The sequence below is a fragment of the Helianthus annuus genome, chromosome 16, assembly GCF_002127325.2.
Source record: "Helianthus annuus cultivar XRQ/B chromosome 16, HanXRQr2.0-SUNRISE, whole genome shotgun sequence".
Taxonomy (NCBI): domain Eukaryota; kingdom Viridiplantae; phylum Streptophyta; class Magnoliopsida; order Asterales; family Asteraceae; genus Helianthus; species Helianthus annuus.
In genome coordinates, this window is record NC_035448.2 from 118,850,854 (window position 1) to 118,871,024 (window position 20,171).

At 36.6% G+C, this 20,171-nt stretch overlaps 1 pseudogene; it reads right to left on the bottom strand.

The window, feature by feature from the left end:
• Positions 1 to 17,076: 17,076 nt before the first annotated feature.
• Positions 17,077 to 20,165, bottom strand: LOC118488097 (annotated as a pseudogene).
• Positions 20,166 to 20,171: the final 6 nt, after the last annotated feature.

The following is a 20,171-nucleotide window of genomic DNA, read 5'->3' on the forward strand; positions in this document are numbered from 1 at the left end:
AAGGGGTTAACTAGGGGGATTTTTGAGTAGGTGGTAAAAAAATTGAAAAATAATGGTGTAGAAAAAAAAATGGTTAGTCCTAATGCCTCCATCATTTACTTACTTGGGTTTAAGTTGGTAAGGACCGGGAATGAATCGTCGTGGCAAGTTCTAGAGTTGTAAGAACCAAGCGGCTATTCACACAAGAAACGAAAAATGAGCATTTAGTCTAAAGATGTAAATTTGTATGCTCAATAAAGGCTCAAAACTCACTTTTGTGGGAATGGGTTTTAATGTGATCAAGCATATATAATCAAATTTTAACTAGACTTGTTATGCCATTTCATAATTTTCTTATGTTGGTTCTTGTTATCACGACGCTCTCGGTTGTAAATTTTATAAAAATATAACCTTATTAATCTTGTGATTCCTAACTTAAACTTTAGACAAGTAAGAAAAATTGAAAATTTTTGAAAAAATTTGGGGTGTTTAGTGGTTCCAATAGAGTTTTGTGTAAGGCTTGTTGTTAGGACTTGCAAAATTTCAAAGTGTTAGCTTCCCCCCCACACTTAAATTACACATTGTCCTCAATGTGTCCCAAAAATAAATTTTTAGGTTGATTGGATGTGTAATGTGGTGTTAAAAAGCAAAGATTTATGTTACTGGCAGTCTGGACATGGCCCCGTGTTCGCTGGACACTACCCCGTGTTGAACTGCCAGTATCGAAAACTTACAGAAGGCGAACACGGGGGCGTGTTGGTTAGACACGGCCCCGTGTCTGGCAAATAATTGCAGGTCAGTAACCAAACAGCAGGTCTGGGAGATGAACACGGGGGCGTGTCGGCTGGACACGTCCCCGTGTGGACAGTATGTGAGCCTGAAAAACAGGTTTCGTCTCCCGGTTTCTCCATTTTGGGCCTGTAAGTGCTAAGGTTTAGCACTCTAACCCTTGATTTGTACTTGTTTCATCACTCAATACCACACCAAGCAAACATAAAACATCCTACATTACCATAGTTAATTGTCTCCAAGCATAAAGTAAAAGAAAAATAAAACGGAAATAAAAGGTAGTCAAGGAAAGTAAATTGTTCAACAAGTGGCACGCAGGCCATAAATTGTTCGATAGAAAAGGGTACTTAAACCTGTGGGCTCACCATCAACCCGCTCCTTATCCCTTCAAACGTCCATGTCTTCATCGCTATCATCACCTCCATCCCCATGCCCCGCCATGTACTCCCGGATGCTACCGATATCGTCTTGTATATCGTTGATGTTGCGTTCAATAGCTCCAACCCGGTGGTATGTGTTGTTGGCGAGGTTGTAGGTGTTCCTGGTACACATGAGGTTTTCCTGCAAAAGATCATGTAAGCTTTGAAAGTTAGGAAAACCGCCTCCTTGTGAGGAGGATTGACCCGGATCTCCATGGGGTTGGTACTGGTATTGGGGAGGTGGTGCATGAAGAACTAGGGCCTCCTGTAGGTTCCATGCATAGCCTTGCGTTCTTTGGAAGCTCACCGTCCCGTCTTCCGCCTCATAAAGTAAGTTCATGGCTCGGCAAATGTGGTAGTCAACTCGTCCCGACCATGGACTCCTTTCAAAGGACCTTGGAATTCTCGTGAAATGCTTGAAAAGACGGTACACCCATCCCCCAAAGAAGATAGGTGTTGGAGCTCGAGCAAGGCGACTGAGATGCATGTTTCGCAACAGGAGATATGGAACATCGAGAGGCTTTCGGTTGTGGATGCAGTGAAGGACAACCAAATCTTTCAACCCCACAACGCCACTACTGTCGTGACGCTGGTTCAGCGAGTAGGTGAGGAGCCTGTGAATGTAGCGGTATAGCGGGTCCCTCAGTTTGGTACTCTTAGTGCTGCTAGGGTTGTAGATTCCTTCACCGATTTGAGCCCATGCGGCTTGACGTTCGGTCTCATCCAAGTCTCGTAATCCCCCAGTGTTGTCCTCATTTCCCGATTCCTCTTCACCGTATAGTCCTATTATAGATCCAAACTGTGCCATGGAGATTGAGTACGTTGTCCCGCCACACCGAAATGCGACCCCTTCATTGTCAAACGGGTCACACCTCGAATTGAAAGCGAAAGTACTGTAAAACTCCATTGTGCATTGATGTACCGACCGAAGCCGAGTGTTCACTGCAACTGCTAGTGGCCCTGTCACGATGTTGTTGAATCGGTCTTGTTGGTTCACCATGGTTAACAAGTCCGTACATGCTCGCCTAGGGTACTCCTCGGGTCTTGTTTGGAGTATCTCATATCTCGCCCTAGCATCTAGTTCGCTTGCATTGAACCTTGTGAACTTTGACATCTGAAAGAATACACCAGAAGTTAGTACGAAACAAAGAGATTTTTAAAGAAACTGCAGATAGTGGGCTGGACACGGCCCCGTGTTCAGCGGACACGGCCCCGTGTCCAGGCGTCTGTAACCCAAAAACTTCATTTTTCGTCCCGGTTCCGAAAACCTGAAAATTTTTAGCTCAATAGTTGCGGTTTCCCCCGAAAATGAAACCCTAAGTGTCGTTTTTCCCAAAACAAACCATTTACCCTTCCAATTTCGTCTTTTCGGTTCAAAAACAAGGGGTTGGGGTTTTAGTAGGAAATTGAACGAATCTATCAACAATACATGTTTATTTACTTTCTACTACACTAATCTAAACTACTACTAACAGATTGCATCAAAAATTTGAAGTTCGATCCGGATGAACACGAAGAACCCTAGATTTTTCCCCAATTTTTGATGTTTTAACTACATGCAAGTAACTAATCTAACTACTAAAGATGATAGAATCATACCTTGATGTTGTTAAACGTGGTAGTGACGTCGGAAATCTGCGGAAAATCGCCTGGAACCAGAGCGTTTTCGGCAAAACGGGGCGTGTGGAATGAGGTAAGTGTTATGAAAGAGGGTTTTATCCCGACAGTTGCCTTGACACGGCCCCGTGTCCAGCGGACACGGCCTCGTGCCGAGCAAAGTTTTTAAATTTTTTTTTTGGTGCTCGTGTGCATGCCCCTTTTTCCGAAAATGGTTAGAAGACTTACCGGTTGTTTTTGACGTACACTTGCCTGTTCGTAACATGTCGGGTATGATGTTGAGTTTATTCGTTAACCGTTTGAAGCGAGATTTCCTCTTCCTCATCCTCAATGGATCCTCGTTAGAGTTTCAGCCGTTGGCCATTGACTTTAAATGATATCCCATTTCGAGCTTTAATTTCTACAGCACCGTGAGGAAAAACATGGGTGACGGAAAAAGGTCCTGACCACCTAGATTTTAGTTTACCAGGAAATAATCGAAGTCGTGAATTAAACAATAGAACTTGATCTCCTACCCGAAATTCATTAGACTTAATATATTTATCATGTAAATTTTTCATTCTTTCCTTATAAATTTCGGAGTTAGAATATGCATAATTCCTTAGTTCGTCTAATTCATTCATTTGACAAAATCGATTTTTACCGGCAGTTTCTAAGTCTAAGTTTACATTTTTTATTGCCCAGTAGGCTCTGTGAGCTATTTCTACTGGCAAGTGACAACTTTTTCCATAGACGAGCTTATATGGGGTCGTGCCTATAGTGGTTTTATAAGCAGTTCGAAAGGCCCATAAAGCATCGTCTAATTTGTCGGCCCATTCCTTTTATTTAATCCTACGGTTTTTTCAAGTATTCGTTTTAAATCTCGATTAGTCACTTCGGCTTGCCCATTTGTTTGAGAGTGATACGCTGTTGAGACCCGGTGATAGACCCCATACCTTGTTAATATTTTTTCGAGTTGATGATTGTAAAAATGGGTACCTCTATCACTTATCAAAGCTTTTGGTGTCCCGAAACGAGAAAATAATTTTTTCAGAAATTTTACCACTACTCTTCCATCATTTGTTGGAAGAGCTTCAGCCTCCGCCCATTTAGACAAATAATCGACTGCCACAAGTATATATTTGTTTCCTTTTGACGGTGGGAAAGGTCCCATGAAATCGAGTCCCCACACATCAAAGATTTCACAAACGAGAATGCCATTTTGGGGCATTTCGTTTTTGGAAGAAATATTACCTGATCTTTGGCAAGCATCACATGTCTTTACAAGGTTTTGTGCATCCTTGTAAATGGTTGGCCAATAAAACCCTGAATCAAATACCTTTCGTGCGGTACTTGCGGCACCATGATGTCCTCCGTATGGACCTTCATGACAGTGACGGAGAATTCTTCGTGCTTCATTACCATGGACACACCTTCGGATGAGCTGGTCGGCACACATTTTGAAAAAATAGGGGTCTTCCCAAAAGTAATGCTTTACATCAGCAAAGAATTTCTTTCTTTGATGATGCGGCCATCCTTTGGTGACCATACCGCTAGCTAGATAATTAGCATAATCGGCATACCATGGCTCTTGTCTACTCTCCATCATTTCCAAGGACTCGGTGGGAAATTTTTTATTGATTTGCTCGTCCCTGGTCGCTTCCAAAGCTGGGTCTTCTAGGCGTGAGAGATGATCTGCAGCAGTGTTTTCTGCTCCTCTTTTGTCCTTGATTTCGATGTCGAATTCTTGGAGGAGTAGAATCCATCTGATCAAACGGGGTTTTGCATCTTGTTTCTTGAAGAGGTACCTGATGGCTGCATGGTCTGTATAGACTACAGTTTTAGAAAGAACAAGGTAAGAACGGAATTTATCAAAAGCAAACACCACTGCTAGTAATTCTTTTTCTGTAGTTGTATAATTTTCTTGTGCATCATTAAGCGTTTTACTAGCATAATAAATTGGGTGGAAATGCTTTTCTTTTCTTTGTCCCAAGACTGCTCCAACGGCACGTCACTTGCATCACACATGATTTCGAAAGGAAATTTCCAATCGGGCGCTATCATGATAGGTGCATTGACTAGCATCTCTTTGAGGGTTAGAAATGCTTGATTGCATTCCTTGTCAAAGATGAAAGGTGCATCTTTTTCAAGTAATTTTGTTAGAGGCCTTGAAATTTTTGAAAAGTCCTTGATAAACCTTCTATAAAATCCGGCATGCCCTAAGAAGTTTCTGATTGCTCTTACGGAGGACGGTGGAGGTAATCGAGAAATAGTTTCTATATTTGCTCGATCAACTTCCATTCCTTCGCTTGAGATTTTGTGACCGAGCACTATTCCCTCTGTTACCATGAAATGGCATTTTTCCCAGTAAAGGGCGAGGTTAGTTTCCTCACATCGGGATAGCATTCGTTCAAGATTATCGAGGCATTGGTCATATGAGTCTCCAAAGATGGAAAAGTCGTCCATGAAGACTTCCATTGTCTTTTTCTATCATATCATGGAAAATGGCTACCATACAACGTTGGAATGTTGCAGGTGCATTACATAGACCGAATGGCATGCGTCGATATGCGAAAGTTCCGTAGGGGCATGTGAAAGTTGTTTTCTCTTGGTCTTCTGGTGCTATCGGTATTTGAAAGTAACCTGAAAAACCATCTAAGAAACAATAAAATTTATGACCGGATAGTCGTTCTAACATTTGATCAATGAAAGGCAAAGGAAAGTGGTCTTTCCTTGTTGCTTCATTTAATCGCCTATAATCTATATAAACTCTCCATCCTGTGACGGTTCTTGTCGGTATTAATTCATTTTTCTCATTAGTTATTACCGTCATACCTCCTTTCTTTGGGACTACTTGGACGGGACTTACCCACGGACTATCGGAGATAGGGTAGATTAGTCCGGCGTCAAGTAGCTTGATGACTTCATTCTTAACCACTTCTTGAACATTAGGATTCACTCTTCGTTGTGGTTGAATTACTGTTTTGTAGTCATCATTCATTAAAATTTTGTGCGTGCACATGGAAGGACTTATTTCTTTAATATCTACAAGCTTCCAAGCGATCGCATTTTTATGTTTTTTAAGAAGATTAACTAATTTTTCTTTTTCTATGTTACTCAATTTAGAAGAAATAATTACAGGTAAACTACCATCTTTGCCTAGAAAAGCATATTCCAAACCTTTAGGAAGTTCTTTGAGCTCAATGGGTGGGTCTTTAGAAGACACCTTATTTTGTGGCTCATCTAGATCAAGAACCTTAAAGGTTTGTTCTATGGCGATCTCTTCTTCAACAAAGTGGTCATCTTCTTTAGTTGTATCGGGTGGCTCAGCTTCATCTTCAATTAGGGGGTCATTATTGCCAAAAGGATATTTCATTGAACGCTCAAGATCTATGCTCCTTTTGAATGCCCCTAACTGAAGAGGTAGATTGTTGAATTTCCGGTTTTTCAAGCCTTATGAGTTTGTACAAAAGGTTTTCCCAAGACTAGAGGGGCGTCATCAAGGATGACAAAGTCGGTTGGGATTACCATTTGATTTGTTTGAACCAAACATCTTCAACTACACCGATTGATCTTATCACTTTTCGATCGGATAGAAAAATGGGTATTTTGAAGTGGAGTAAAATCACTAATACTTCAATTTTGTAACACATTTGGGTACTAACACCAAAATTAGTTAATTAATGACTAAAATACCCTTGCATTTTTTAAGTTTATCAATGTAACACATTTGGGTACTAACACCTAATTTTATTTAAGTTTAAATCAATTTTACAAAATCTATTTATTTTTTTTTTATCATTTTTATTATATCTCTTAATTAACATAAAGTCTATTTTTTTATTTTCATATTTTATTAAATTTCTTATTTAACAAAAAAATCTACTTGTTACACCAGTATTTTTTTAAATAGATTTTTTTAAATAAAATCTACTAGCTATATAGTTTTATGTAAATTAAATTCTTACTAGTTTTAAATAATGTAAACCTTACTCGTTTTCAATTTTGGATATATATGATGATAATGATGATAATAATAATAAATATCTTTCATGTAAAAAAATAAGCCATTTTTAACTTGTTTTTTGTTCATTCACATTTTACTATTTTAGAAAGATATTTAATTTACATAAATCTACTAGTTACACCAGTAAAATCTACTAGCTATATAGTTTTTTGTAAATTAAATATCTTTTTTACAAAAAAAAAACGAGTTAAAAAAAGGCTTAAATTTTTTTTGTTTTATCTAAAATACCTAGCTATATAGTTTTATCTAAAATACCTAGCTATATAGTTTTATGTAAATTAAATATCTTTCTAAAATAGTAAAATGTAAATGAAAAAAAAATGAGTTAAAAAAAGGCTTAAATTTTTTTATATGAAAGATATTTATTATTATCAATCATTTCAATCCAAAATTGAAAACGAGTAAGGTTTACATTATTTAAAACGAGTAAGAAATTTAATTTACATAAAACTTTATAGCTAGTAGATTTTATTTAAAATATCTATTTAAAAAAATACTGGTGTAACAAATAGATTTATGTTAAATAAGAAATTTAATAAAATATGAAAAAAAAATAAATAGAGTTTATGTTAATTAAGAGATATAATAAAAGATGAAATAAAAAAAAATATTTTCAAAAATGTAGTTAGGCATTATGTTAACACAAAGATCTTTGTCAATGGTGATATTACTAATAAATGAATTTTGAAAGAAACATGGGTGTAATGTTAATTTCAAAAGGGTCTTCTTTTATTAGCAAGGTTTGATCATTAGTTAACTTAACACTCACTATTTCTTTGATTTTAGCACTAGTGTTTAACTCTTTTAAAAACTTGGCATGAGGGGTTACTAAACAATGATTCTCGAAAGTAGGTGACAAGAGATTAATTTCTTCAAAATTAGACTCTTCTTGTAATTTAACGTTATTGGACTCACCTTTTTCATTGTTTAAATCATGTGTCGGTTTTTCACTTTCTTGTTCTTCCATTTTTACATTTTCAACTATCTCTACGTTATTATTACAATTTAATTCTTCTCTTGCGCGGGACTCCTCTTCCCTTGCGCGAGATTCTTTCATGTAACGTTCGATAGTTTTAATGTGTTCTAATATCCTATTGGTCACTTCGGTGAGAGAAAAAGAATTTGGATCCTCAAAGCTTAAATCCGGTTGTTCGATCCTTGGCTCCTCATAGTACTCATATGAAGTAGATGGTTCATACCATTGTTCCTCATTGTAAGCATATGATGGATAAGGGTCGAAACTTTGTTCTTCATAGTACTCATATGAGGTGGGTTGTTCACACCATGGTTCCTCATAATAAGAATATGAAGGTGGTGGTTCATATCTTGAATCTTCAAAGTATGAGTATGAAGGCTCATACCTTGGTTCATCAAAATATGAGTATGAGGGAGGAGGCTCATACCTTTGGTCTTCATAGGGTGTGTATGAAGTTGATGGCTCGTACCTGGGCTCCTCATAATAGTTGTATGAATTGGATGGTTGATATGAGTTATTATATTGAACCGAGCGTGTGTTACGACAATTAGTGCATAATTACCCTATAATCATCCTCATCATAGGTGTAGTTGTAACCTCCTGAGTATTGATCCATAAGAATCACTCAGCAGACCACAACTGAGTCTCGGGACCAGAAAACAAAAATAAGACGGAAACAGAAGCTGGACACGGCCCCGAGTCTGGTGAACACGGCCCCGTGGTCAGGGTCTGTATCTGGGCGTTTTAATTAAAGTTACTGGTCACGTTGGACCGGGGGCGTGTTGAGTGAGGCACGGCCCCGTGTTCAGATTCTGTATCTGGGTATCTACCTAAAAATATGCAGCACGGGGGCGTGTTCAGCGAGCACGGCCCCGTGTTCAGGCTACTGTAAATGCAAAACTAAACTAAAATGCAGAAAAATGTGCGCGCGTTTTGAAAAGGTTTTGAAAAACTGATTAGGCCGTCGATTTTAAGCTTTCTTAAATCCTTGTGTCCCCGGAAACGGCGCCAAAAACTTGATGCGTGTGTAGTGTAATATAATTTAGATATATAATTAAGCCCTTTTTACACCTTTAGCCAAGTTTTAAATTTATAAAACACGATATTTACTAACACTAAACACACATATGGGCAAGTGCACCAATCGTGGACGTAGTATAGTGTTGGTAAGATACCGAGGTCGTCCAAGGACACAAGAGCTTTTAGTACCGGTTTATCCTCAACGTCTAATCAAATCAAAAGTTAGAAAAATGTTTTTAACTAAGAAAATAAAAACTAACTAAATGCTGAAAAATAAAAATAAAATAAAAACAGATAGACAAGATGAATCACTTGGTTCCGACTCGTGTATTAGTATAACCTTTGATTATTTTCGCACTTTTGCACTTGTTTAAGAGATTATCTTAGTTATTGTAGTAGGCCCCTCTTTTGAAGGCGACGTTACCCTCAACCCAGTAGTTTGAGTCAGCAAGGATACAATCCTAAAGGGTTGGATTATTGGAAAATAATGAATTAAGTTATTAATGCAAATTATGGTAGGCCCCGCTTTTGGCGGTGACGTTACCCTCGGCTAAGTAGTCTGAGTCAGCAGGGATACAGTCCTAAATAGCCGGGTTATAGTATTAATAGTAGTTAACTTATGAGGGGGTCAAAGAGTTTGGATCCCCGCCATCCAATACCTATGGGCATTGAAGGAGATCCTACTAAATTTGACCCAGGTCCCTTGCAGGACCTCTAAACGCTGAACAAGGGCAAGACCCTTACCAAACCGTTCCCTTAACCCCGACCAGGTAGCCAACATACCTCCATATAGACCGTGGAGATATGAATGGTGAAAATCTTTTATTTTATATAGACAGTAAAATAATGCCAAGACACCACGGACAAACGATAATGAAAGATCACCTTCAACATAAGCAACTAGTTATTAAAGTCATTAATACAAAACCAAATAAAAAGTGCAAAAGATTAAAAATAAAAAGTATTATACTAAACACTTGTCTTCACCAAGTGATGTAAGAGACTTAGGCAAACATGGCCTTGATTGTCAAGAACTCTTACTATCAATCTTGGATCCCGAGACGACTCACACACTCTACGATGGACAATGGATGATGGTGGTGGATGATGGTGTTATGGTGGTGGTGGGTGGTGGATGAAGTGTGAGAGAGGTGGTGTGCCAAGGGATGGGTTGGAATGAAACCAAGCACTCCTATTTATAGGCTGAACAGAAGCTGGCACGGCCCCGTGTCCGCTGGACACGCCCCCGTGCCCGTCTGACACTCTCTCTCTTCATTAATTGTAATTCGCAATTACAATTAATGTGCCTGCTGTACTTTCGCCACGCCCCCGTGCTCACTGGACACGGCCCCGTGGTGGGCAATAGAAGCTTCTACAGGTTTGTCTTTTCTGCTGCTTCTTGGGCACAGCCCCGTGCTGGCTGAGCACGGGGCGTGTTCAGGCTTCTGTTTTCTCTTCTTTGCTTGGGAAGATGCCGTTGAGGGTTCGGGCAGTCTACTTTTATTCCTTTTCTTGTATTTTTGTTAGAATTAGCTGTCTTTTTGCTTCTTTTGTGAATTTGAGCTCATTTCATCCTGAAAATACAAAAGGAAGACAAAAACACTCTTTTTCCAACATTAGTACTTAAAAAGAGTTAGTTTTATGCCTTAATTGATGTCATTTATATGTTGCATTTTACACACATCAATTGGCTTAGTAGCTCCATAGGGTATTCTATCAGCTGCTCTTCATTAGATAAAAATAACTTTTTAAAGTTTATGTAACACTAATAAATAATAAAATGTTTGTGTTAAGCCACCCGCGAAATTCGCGGGTTCTTAGACTAGTATATGATATATGATTATGTTCTTACTGTAATAATACCGATTATAATACGAATTTTGGTGCACTACCCTCAATTATATGATGAATTTTGAAATGTTTGATGGTAAAATCGGTATGACGAACGGTTTATGGTGTATCGTTATCGCTACTGATGTAATCGAGACGAAGACAAAATATAGAGAACTGCTAATGCTTGAGAATTGAGAACTGCTGATGCAATTCGAGTGTCAGACGCGATTCTTGTATAAATACACCATCCTGCACATGTGCAGCACTTTACCATTACCCTATAACCATCACCAATAATCTACATCCTGCACATGTGCAGCACGTTACCATTATCCTATAATCATCGCCAATAATCTGTTTATCATTTATACAACATTCTTACACATAACATTTACCTTATTAAATGTCACTTTTTTTACCATTTCTTTATTCACTTTTTAACATTCTTTCTATATTTTCAGGAACATTCATACACAATGAAGCTGCTACCATTGCTGTTGGAATTCCGTACCCCCCCCAACGATGAAACCAATTCTTATTCTGATGATGATAATGATACTAATGTAGATACATATGATGATTCTGAAGACCCTTCACATACAAATGTACATGAACAGCCCCTTAGACGTTTATCCAGACGTCATAATGCACCCAACCATCAAAAAATTGATTAAGTTCGTTGTCAAAATATTGATCATTTTGTTTTATTATTCGTTTTACATTTAATCTAAACTGTTTACATTCAAGTTGCTCACCTACATTGAATTGTTGTTTATACTTAATTTGAAACGTCTGCGTTCATTTTGATTATGTTGAATTACTGTTTACATTCAATTTGACCTACACGTTTACGTTGAACTACTCGTTTACTTTGAACTACTCGGTTAAACATCATTTAAACTATGTATTCCTATATTATGATTACAAATTCCGATGTTTATGATTGCACTTGCACTGTTTATGATTGCACTTGCACGGGTGATACTTTTTTATCACTCAAATTGTTATTGTTTCTACCAATGCACATGTGCATACATGAATATTTTACCTACATATAACCCGTTTCCTTTACATATACATCAACATATGTAATGTGGTACCCCATACATAATAGGGTACCATATACGTAATATCATATGAAACAAATATACAATATCAAAATATACATATATTCATTACTACCATGTTTATTGTTTTTTATTAATACACAGGTGCATTACCAACATTAACACACTATCACACAACTTTTGTATAACAACAAGTAAATATAACACCCTTATAATAAGGAATCACATAATCCGAAGAACAATCGTTATTACACATTTGCATCACCAACATATACTATACTAAACAAAGTATGACACCCTAAATTAACAAATGTTACCATTCGTAATACATTATACAATACCAATATGTATGTTATATCAAACTTTGCACATGTGCAATACCAACATTACCTCTACCAAACAACATAATACATCATATATTAACAGACATGATCATCCGTATTGCATGTCCACAAACTACCTACAAATAACATTCGCTTTAGTTCACAACCTCACACCTTCTGCTCTTCTTTCCTATTTCTATGCATCTTCCAACACTCCTCATGTTTCAATGCATCTTGTCTATCGTTTTCCGATAATTTTTCATCCATCAACCTATTAATCAAATACATCCTTGTTGTCAATCCATGAGCAGTTTCGAATATTTTTTTCCTGCATACATTACATATATTACATCAATTATTTCATGTATGCACATGTGCATTAAACATATTACATACAATATGTACAATGCTTATGTTTTAAGGTAATAATGCATGTTTGCATATGCCGAAATACATTCATATTAACTTAATCTGAAAAAATATGCATATGTGCATAACTATGCACATGTGCATTAACATGACTGACCTTATCCATAGGTTTGTTTCAATAAAAAAATTAACCCTTACCAAATCAAAATTCGTATTACCACCAATCATATTTAACATCAATTGGTAACAAAACTATTATGATAAACTATGCACATGTGCGTAACTTTTTTTTTAAATGCAAATGTTATTCACAGAAGCAAACCTACAAAACAGAGGCGGCCGAACCAACCACTACAGCAAATCGAAAATCAACAACTCAACACAAGAACCTGAAGAACGAAAACTAGCAGCTACCTTATATCGAACCTACACCATTTTTCCCAACTCACGGACCTATTTTTGGACCGATTCTTATACCATAAAAAACCGACAGACTTAATATTACGGATAATCTCTCCGGGAACCTTTTATTGTTCCTGGCTAACCATATATACCAATTTGTCACGAACATAATGCCATGTAAAGATTCTTTCACTTCTCTATCCAGATTGCAAAACTCAGAGGCAATTACGATATCTTTAGCCGAAAATAGAATAAAAGGACTCACCTTGCACCACTGACTGATGTGATACCAGACAATTTATGCTACCCTGAACGAACAAAGAAGGTGTTCAGCTGTTTCATCGCTATCTTCACACAGACAACATTTCACGTCTCCTGCCCCAACAGTTCCGATCCCATAGTGCAGTCAGTGTGGGAATACGATCTAAAACCGCCCTCCAAACAAAAATATTGCATTTTTTGGGACCCATTTTGACCATTTCACAACGTGCCTGCTGCTGAAATCGGGGCCGCTATACAGGAAGTTCTTGACAGCATTGACTGAAAAATCAGAGTCATTACCTGCCAACCATTCCCAACCATCTTTGCCATCGGACAAAGTGACATTATCGAGGAGCCCGATCAACTCGTGCCATTACAGTAATTATTCGGAAGAGCTTGGGCCTCTCGAAAAATTACAAACCCCTATAAAGTTTGTATTATCCTGATTGTACTGGTCCGCCACCAGTCGTCGTTTCTCTTGTTCCATTCTAAATATATTTAGGAAACGGGTTTTGTGCATAATTATGCACGTGTGCATTAACATGTCTGGCCTTCTTAGCATATTATGGCAAACTATGCACATGTACATCAACATGAATGACCTTATTAACCTATTCCATCAAATTATGCACATGTGCATAACTGTATATCACCCAATGCTACCTTATTATCATATTCAACCATGAGTTATAGGTTCATATAACTTCATAATATAATTGATTACATAATAATATAACTGCATAATTGTATGTCATAACAAAAACAACACCAAAATAACAATACATACAAATTATATATCATTTCTGAATAAATAATTGAGATTAGTATTCAACTTAATGTGCATATTAACCAACTATGACAATTTATGCACATGTGCATAACTATATAAAAAACAAAATCACCTTATTATATTGATTTATTGAGTGAATCCTATTCAAATTTATGTACATGTTAACATACTGTTACGTTTTATGCACATGTGCATAACTATGTATCACACACCTCATTGTCTTATTCAGTGTAATCGTAATTTGTCAAACTTTGCACATGTGCATAACTATATAGATCATAAAATTAGTGTATTATCATGTTCCGTATAAACCTATTATGTATAAGCCTGTTATGTCGTGTTAATGCACATGTGCATTAAGTGTATATATATATATCATAAAATTATCTTATTATCCTGTTTCGTATAAGCCTATTCTGCCTATTCTGTATAAGCCTATTCTGTCGTGTTAATGCACATGTTCATTAACACACATAACTTGTCGACAGTCGTAATTCAGTAGTAAAAACCCTATCATTTACCAAATCAACTTCTGTGTTGCCAATCATATCCAACATTATGCACATAACATCATTCTTTAATAAAAAAAAATACATAAAACAACACATCAGTACCACATTACACATAGTTCATCACAACATTAGCCCTTCTGTTCACTCAAAAATCATATATATACCACGATTTTCAATAATTCATTTATGAAACAACTGTTTAAATGTAATAACCACATAATAACATTGCTGAATCGGTGGTTGATAGTTGTTTTATCATATACGACTACAAAACAAGGTGTATGAACTTACAATTTCATGGAACGGTGCAACAGAGGATCGATAGTCTGTTAGACGACTTGTGTTCTTCTGATTAGCCCTATTTGTGCATTATGATCGTTTTGCCCTAATTTAGACTGGAATACGAATGTGCAATCGGTGATTATGTTGTTAATGCACTGATATGGGTTTTTTTAGGTTTTTTTTTTGGGGGGGGGGTAGCTTTTAGCATGTGAGGAATGCCATTGAACAAATGTTCGAAGATCACTCTGCTAGTGTTTGTACTTGAACGCCTGGGTTCACTGCCGAGTTTGGGACTTTAGCATGGATGGTCTAAGCGGATTAAAAAGGTGTACGTGCCTAGTCGTGTCTATCTGACGAATGCACCACTAGTCAAAAGTTTTTGCCGCTCTTCTGATGAGCCCAAGGCATGACAAAATTAGTGACCCTTATCTAGAAAGGGGTGGATTGGCTTATCCCCGTGTAATAGAGGATGCCACATGAAGCCACAAAAGATAACTAGATTCTAATGTACTCACCTCATCCTTCACACATAATCTACCTAGAGACAAACAATTTTATTAGAGTAGTTCAGATAATTATACACGTGAGATCATTAATGGCATCTCCGTCTACCCTTTCTTCCTCTTATTTTGACAATTGGTCATTTAGAAAACCCCAGAGCTCTCGCAACAACTTTACCATGTGAAAAGGTTGCATGAGTCTCATTTTAGAAATGATGAACTATATTGTGGGATTACAAAAAAACAGTTCGCATGTTCCTATATCACTTGTCGCCATGCCCGATGCATGCATCTGATAAAGGTGACAAAATACCTCTCAGAACCTTCTAATCAAAAGGGTTGATATAAAAACAAGAAACATGTCCCTTCCAAATGTCTTTCATTTGGTCATCATTTGTGTCAATGCCTAAGAAATGTTGAGCCCTATTACAATGTCAATTCCCTTGAGCTACTAAAAGTTACCACAACCTCCAATTTTCTTGAGCTCCAACAAAGGAAATATGGAGAAGACAATATCTTCGGTCCATCACATGTATGCCTCATTCTTGTTCACATATTTATACTTATAATGATGTTTTCAAGAAGGCGTAGAGTTATGCAGAGCTCAAGAAAAAGCCAAAGATCACAAGAAAGACAAAGAAACTTAAGAGAAAACTAAGCTAAAAGTCAAAGTCCAAATCAAAACCGACATCAACAAAGAAAAAGACTCCTTTAGCTTCAACACCAATTAAAAAAGCATCTTCAACAACACCCGCTCAATCTTCATCGGTAACAACTATTCTTGCAAACAAGTTTCTACAAGCAAGAACAAGTTTCCGTTATTCATGAAACCAAAATTATCTATTGAAGAGTTGGTCAAGAATTATGAAGAAGATGAGACAATGTTTTAAAATCCGGACCGGCCTGTCAGACCGGGTGACGGGGGGTTGCGTGGGCCGGTTCATGGGATCGGAAGTGTTTTGAGTGTGGTCGGACGGTCGGACAAGGAACCAGAGGTTTAACCGAAAATTTAGAGGTCAAATCGGAATTTGATTATTTTTTTGTCATTTTATCCTATTTATTTTTATTATATTGACGTTATTCGGTTCTTACATCCGGTCCGAACAGCGGGCCGGTCTGAAGACCCATTCAACGTCTAGTTCGGTCCTAAAAACTTGGGAAGATGAGCCTAATATTGGTGGGTTAAGAGCATGATCTTGTGAAAGAGTAACGGGGAGGTCGTGAAGAAGAAGAGAAGACGGTGTGGCAACCAATGGTGTAGATAGAGGTACAATGTTAGATGATATATGGGTTGAACAATGAGTGAAGGAAATGGAGGAAGATAGGTTCTTAGAAGCTTGAGTGTAAGAAGAAAAGTAACAAGAGAATGAAGAGGAAAACGCGAGATTGTGGGAAGAAATTCGATCAAACAAGGTTGTAGCGTGCAATCAAAACCGATCACTCAATCGAAGCAATTCGTCTTTTCAATCGATATTGAATCAGTTTATAGTGAGGTTTGTTATCAAGAATCAGCTATGTCCTTTTCATGCATATGAAAGACGAAGAAGATCGAAGCACTTAATTGTTCTTCATGAGCTTTCTCATCATCTAAACCTGTTTTGGAATTTGTCACTTGCTTATATTCTTGAATCATTAATTCAAATGAATGATGTTTCAGTATTGATTGTAGTTGCGTTTCTAAACAATAAATCGACATCCCACAATTATGAATTTTTAACGTGTTTTTAAGTTTTGTTGTTTATTGAATTCAAAACAATTTGGAAATATATCACGTGGAAATACAAACACAACTCAAGGAACCCAAGTTAATCAAAAGAAAAGAATTTGTTTTCACTTTAATACACAGACCAAATATTAAATGGAACATCAGCATTGGGTTGACATTGTAACAGAGAAAACTATGTTTGACAAATTGACTATACTTGGTTTCATTTACGGGCTTTAAAGTTGTGACCGAAAGATCATAGATCACCGGTCACTAATTTTGGATTTATGTGAACTACCTGTTGCACATACTTTATGCAACTAAAACATAATTATCTTTACAATTCAACAATAGCTTCTAATTTACTTAACCAAAACAATGACAACATCTCATAAGAACACTTTTTAAAAGAACCACTTTGGCAACATAAAGTTTACATATATTATACACTTACTACTCCGCAAGAACCAGAACTTTAATTGTTCCTCGACTGTTTGCGGTTATCATTGTCGGGCTGTCGTTTTTCCAACAAACAGCGCTCGTGAAATATGACCCCGGCTCCTCACCTTCATTTGCATCGGAGTTAAATCCATGCCATGCTGCAGGCCTTGAAATAGCCTACAAGTGAAACACAAAAAGAAACATATTACTTTTACTAATATTAAAAGTAAATTTGGACCAAAAAACTTGATAAATTTTGCAATGTAGCCTGGTAAAATCATCTTCTTTAAATGTTCTTAATTACAACTTCTTATGGTTTTATGTAATGGTAGACCTATAACAAGATGATTTGGCATAGTAACTTGAATAAAAAATGTGTCGAACTTGACAAAAAACCGTAATGGTGTGTATTCAAATTTTAGTAATTTAAAAGGAAAAAAATGTTCAAACATCCAATTATCGATTTAATTTTAAAAAAATAATTTCTATCTTTTAAAACAAATTAAAAGCAAACAATATACAAAATTACTTGTTACCCTTTGATCAAGTCAGCCAACATAAAAAATGGTAAAATTTAAAGGTTGTGTACATTTAAAGATGATGATTTATATTGCAGTGAACCTAATAAATTAAAGTAGATTGTGAAATTTGGGTAAAGTTGCAAAAGAACCTTATGGTACACGAAGACTTCATTAGTCTCGCTGCCACACGCGATGTATTCGCTATTTACAGTTAGACCCACGAAGTTCTTCTCGTTCACATGTCCTCTAAAAGTACGCAGCTGCAAGATTAGGATAATAACATACAAATTTGTTATCCATTTATTAAAATAATCATTTATAACTAGCCAATGCTTCAAATATGATAATAAATTAGTTTGTCATAAGACTGACCGGGATATTTTGCTTAACATCCCACAAGCGCAAAGTGCTATCAGTAGATGCAGAAGCAAGCTCATGATTGGACAAGAATTTTACATAGGAAACAGCTTTTCGATGCCCACTGAAAATATGTAACGGTTGGCTTATATTTCTTAAATCATAATAATGAATGTGATGATCTGCAGAACCGACCTGCAATAATGCATAAATTTATTAAGAAAGTATAATTAATGATTAGAAAATTTGAAATTTAACACTAACTTACCGCCACATGAAAGCTAGATCCGGGATTATATTTCACTGAGCAAATATTTGCTTTCATGTCAATGTTAAGGACACTTGCCTCTTGTCTTGTACACCATATTTTCACCTATTGGATACATAATAAGTGTTAAATATGATATCAAAAAAAATATTACTTCTATAATAGTAAAAGTTATTTAAGAAAAAAAAAAGATTAACAAAATATTATGCATTAAAGATACACATTAGTGACTTTCGGCCTGTTTGACCTAAGATCCTTACTTCCTTTTAAGCCAATTTCTTTATTACCTTTTATTTTATTTTACCCGATATAGATAAAAAAAACATGACCCAAATACACTGATGAATAAGTAAATGGGTCAAATACCTTGCAGTCGTCACTTCCAGAAACCAACATTGTAGGATCAGTACGAGAAAAATCAAGACTCCATGCTCGTTTCTCGTGCTCCTCATACTCCATTACGCTCTGATATCAAGAGTTGTAATTAATGCTCGCATTATAAATAAGAAACCAAAAAAAGAACTGATGGTAATATCCTACCTGGCGAGTGGTTACATCCCAAACAGTGACAATACCCTCGTAATCACTACTGGCAATATGACTTTTCGTGTATTTGTTCCAGCTCAAACAACTAAGTTTTGACCGTGTTGACATTTCGACCACAGGACACTGAACATCTGCTTGTTCATTCACCACCTGGAAATGTAAGATAAATAAAATAAATAAAAAATGTTGAGCAAAAATAAAAATTCATTAGAACACATAGAATGTAATACTTACAGAGGCAAATTCAAAAAACTTTAATGCGCCTCGAAACTCCAGCAGTAGCAAAAAGCTCATCATCTCTATCAAACTCTATGCTGCAATATTTACATCGTTAAATATGTATTTTCAACTACTTTAAAAAGATCATACAACACGATTCTTCAACTTATACTTAACCAATTTAACTAACCTTGAGATAATATCAGCCGAGTGAAAAATATCCCCATTTCTAAGTCCAGCAATTGCTCGCAATCGACTATATAAAAAAACACAGATAAACACTCACGATTGAAAAAAAAATATAACAAAGTATACGTTTAGATCACACTAAACCTGTATCGCGTAAATGAAGAAAGTAGAGACTGAAAATCCTTTAGTCCTGCATGATAACCTTCTCGTTTTAGCGCACTACCGTCTCTTTCTTCCTGTTTTTGTACTTGTTTTGCCCAATGTCTCCTCTTTTGCAGGTAACATTCTTGCAAGTCGTTGAACTATTGCAATCATAGAACAATAATATTAAAAGGTCTATATGAAAACCCTTTCAGATGCTACGTGGAAACCAAATTTTGAAAGTGTGCTAACCTGTGAGTGGACCCGCCTTTTTCTCACTACAGAGATCCCTACTTGCGAATCAGACCCGCTGCATGCATCTTTTCTTTCATGTACTTCGGGAATGTTTAGCATACCGCGTTTATCCATTAATGATGTTTTTACATTATAATCATCACCGATCATCCGTAGTTTTACGGAACATCTTTCCCTAGCTCTATGCAATTCTATTCTGTGTCGTTCTACTGCGTTTATATCTTCCTTAATGTACTGCAGATCGTTTTGTATCTGCAACCATTCGAATATTATAAGCATCACATAATGAGACAATCATTAACGGTTAATAAACGGGAAACACCTCATTTAGTTCTTCAAGCTTTTGCCTTCTTAAGCAATGCAAAAACTCGTGCATGATCTGAA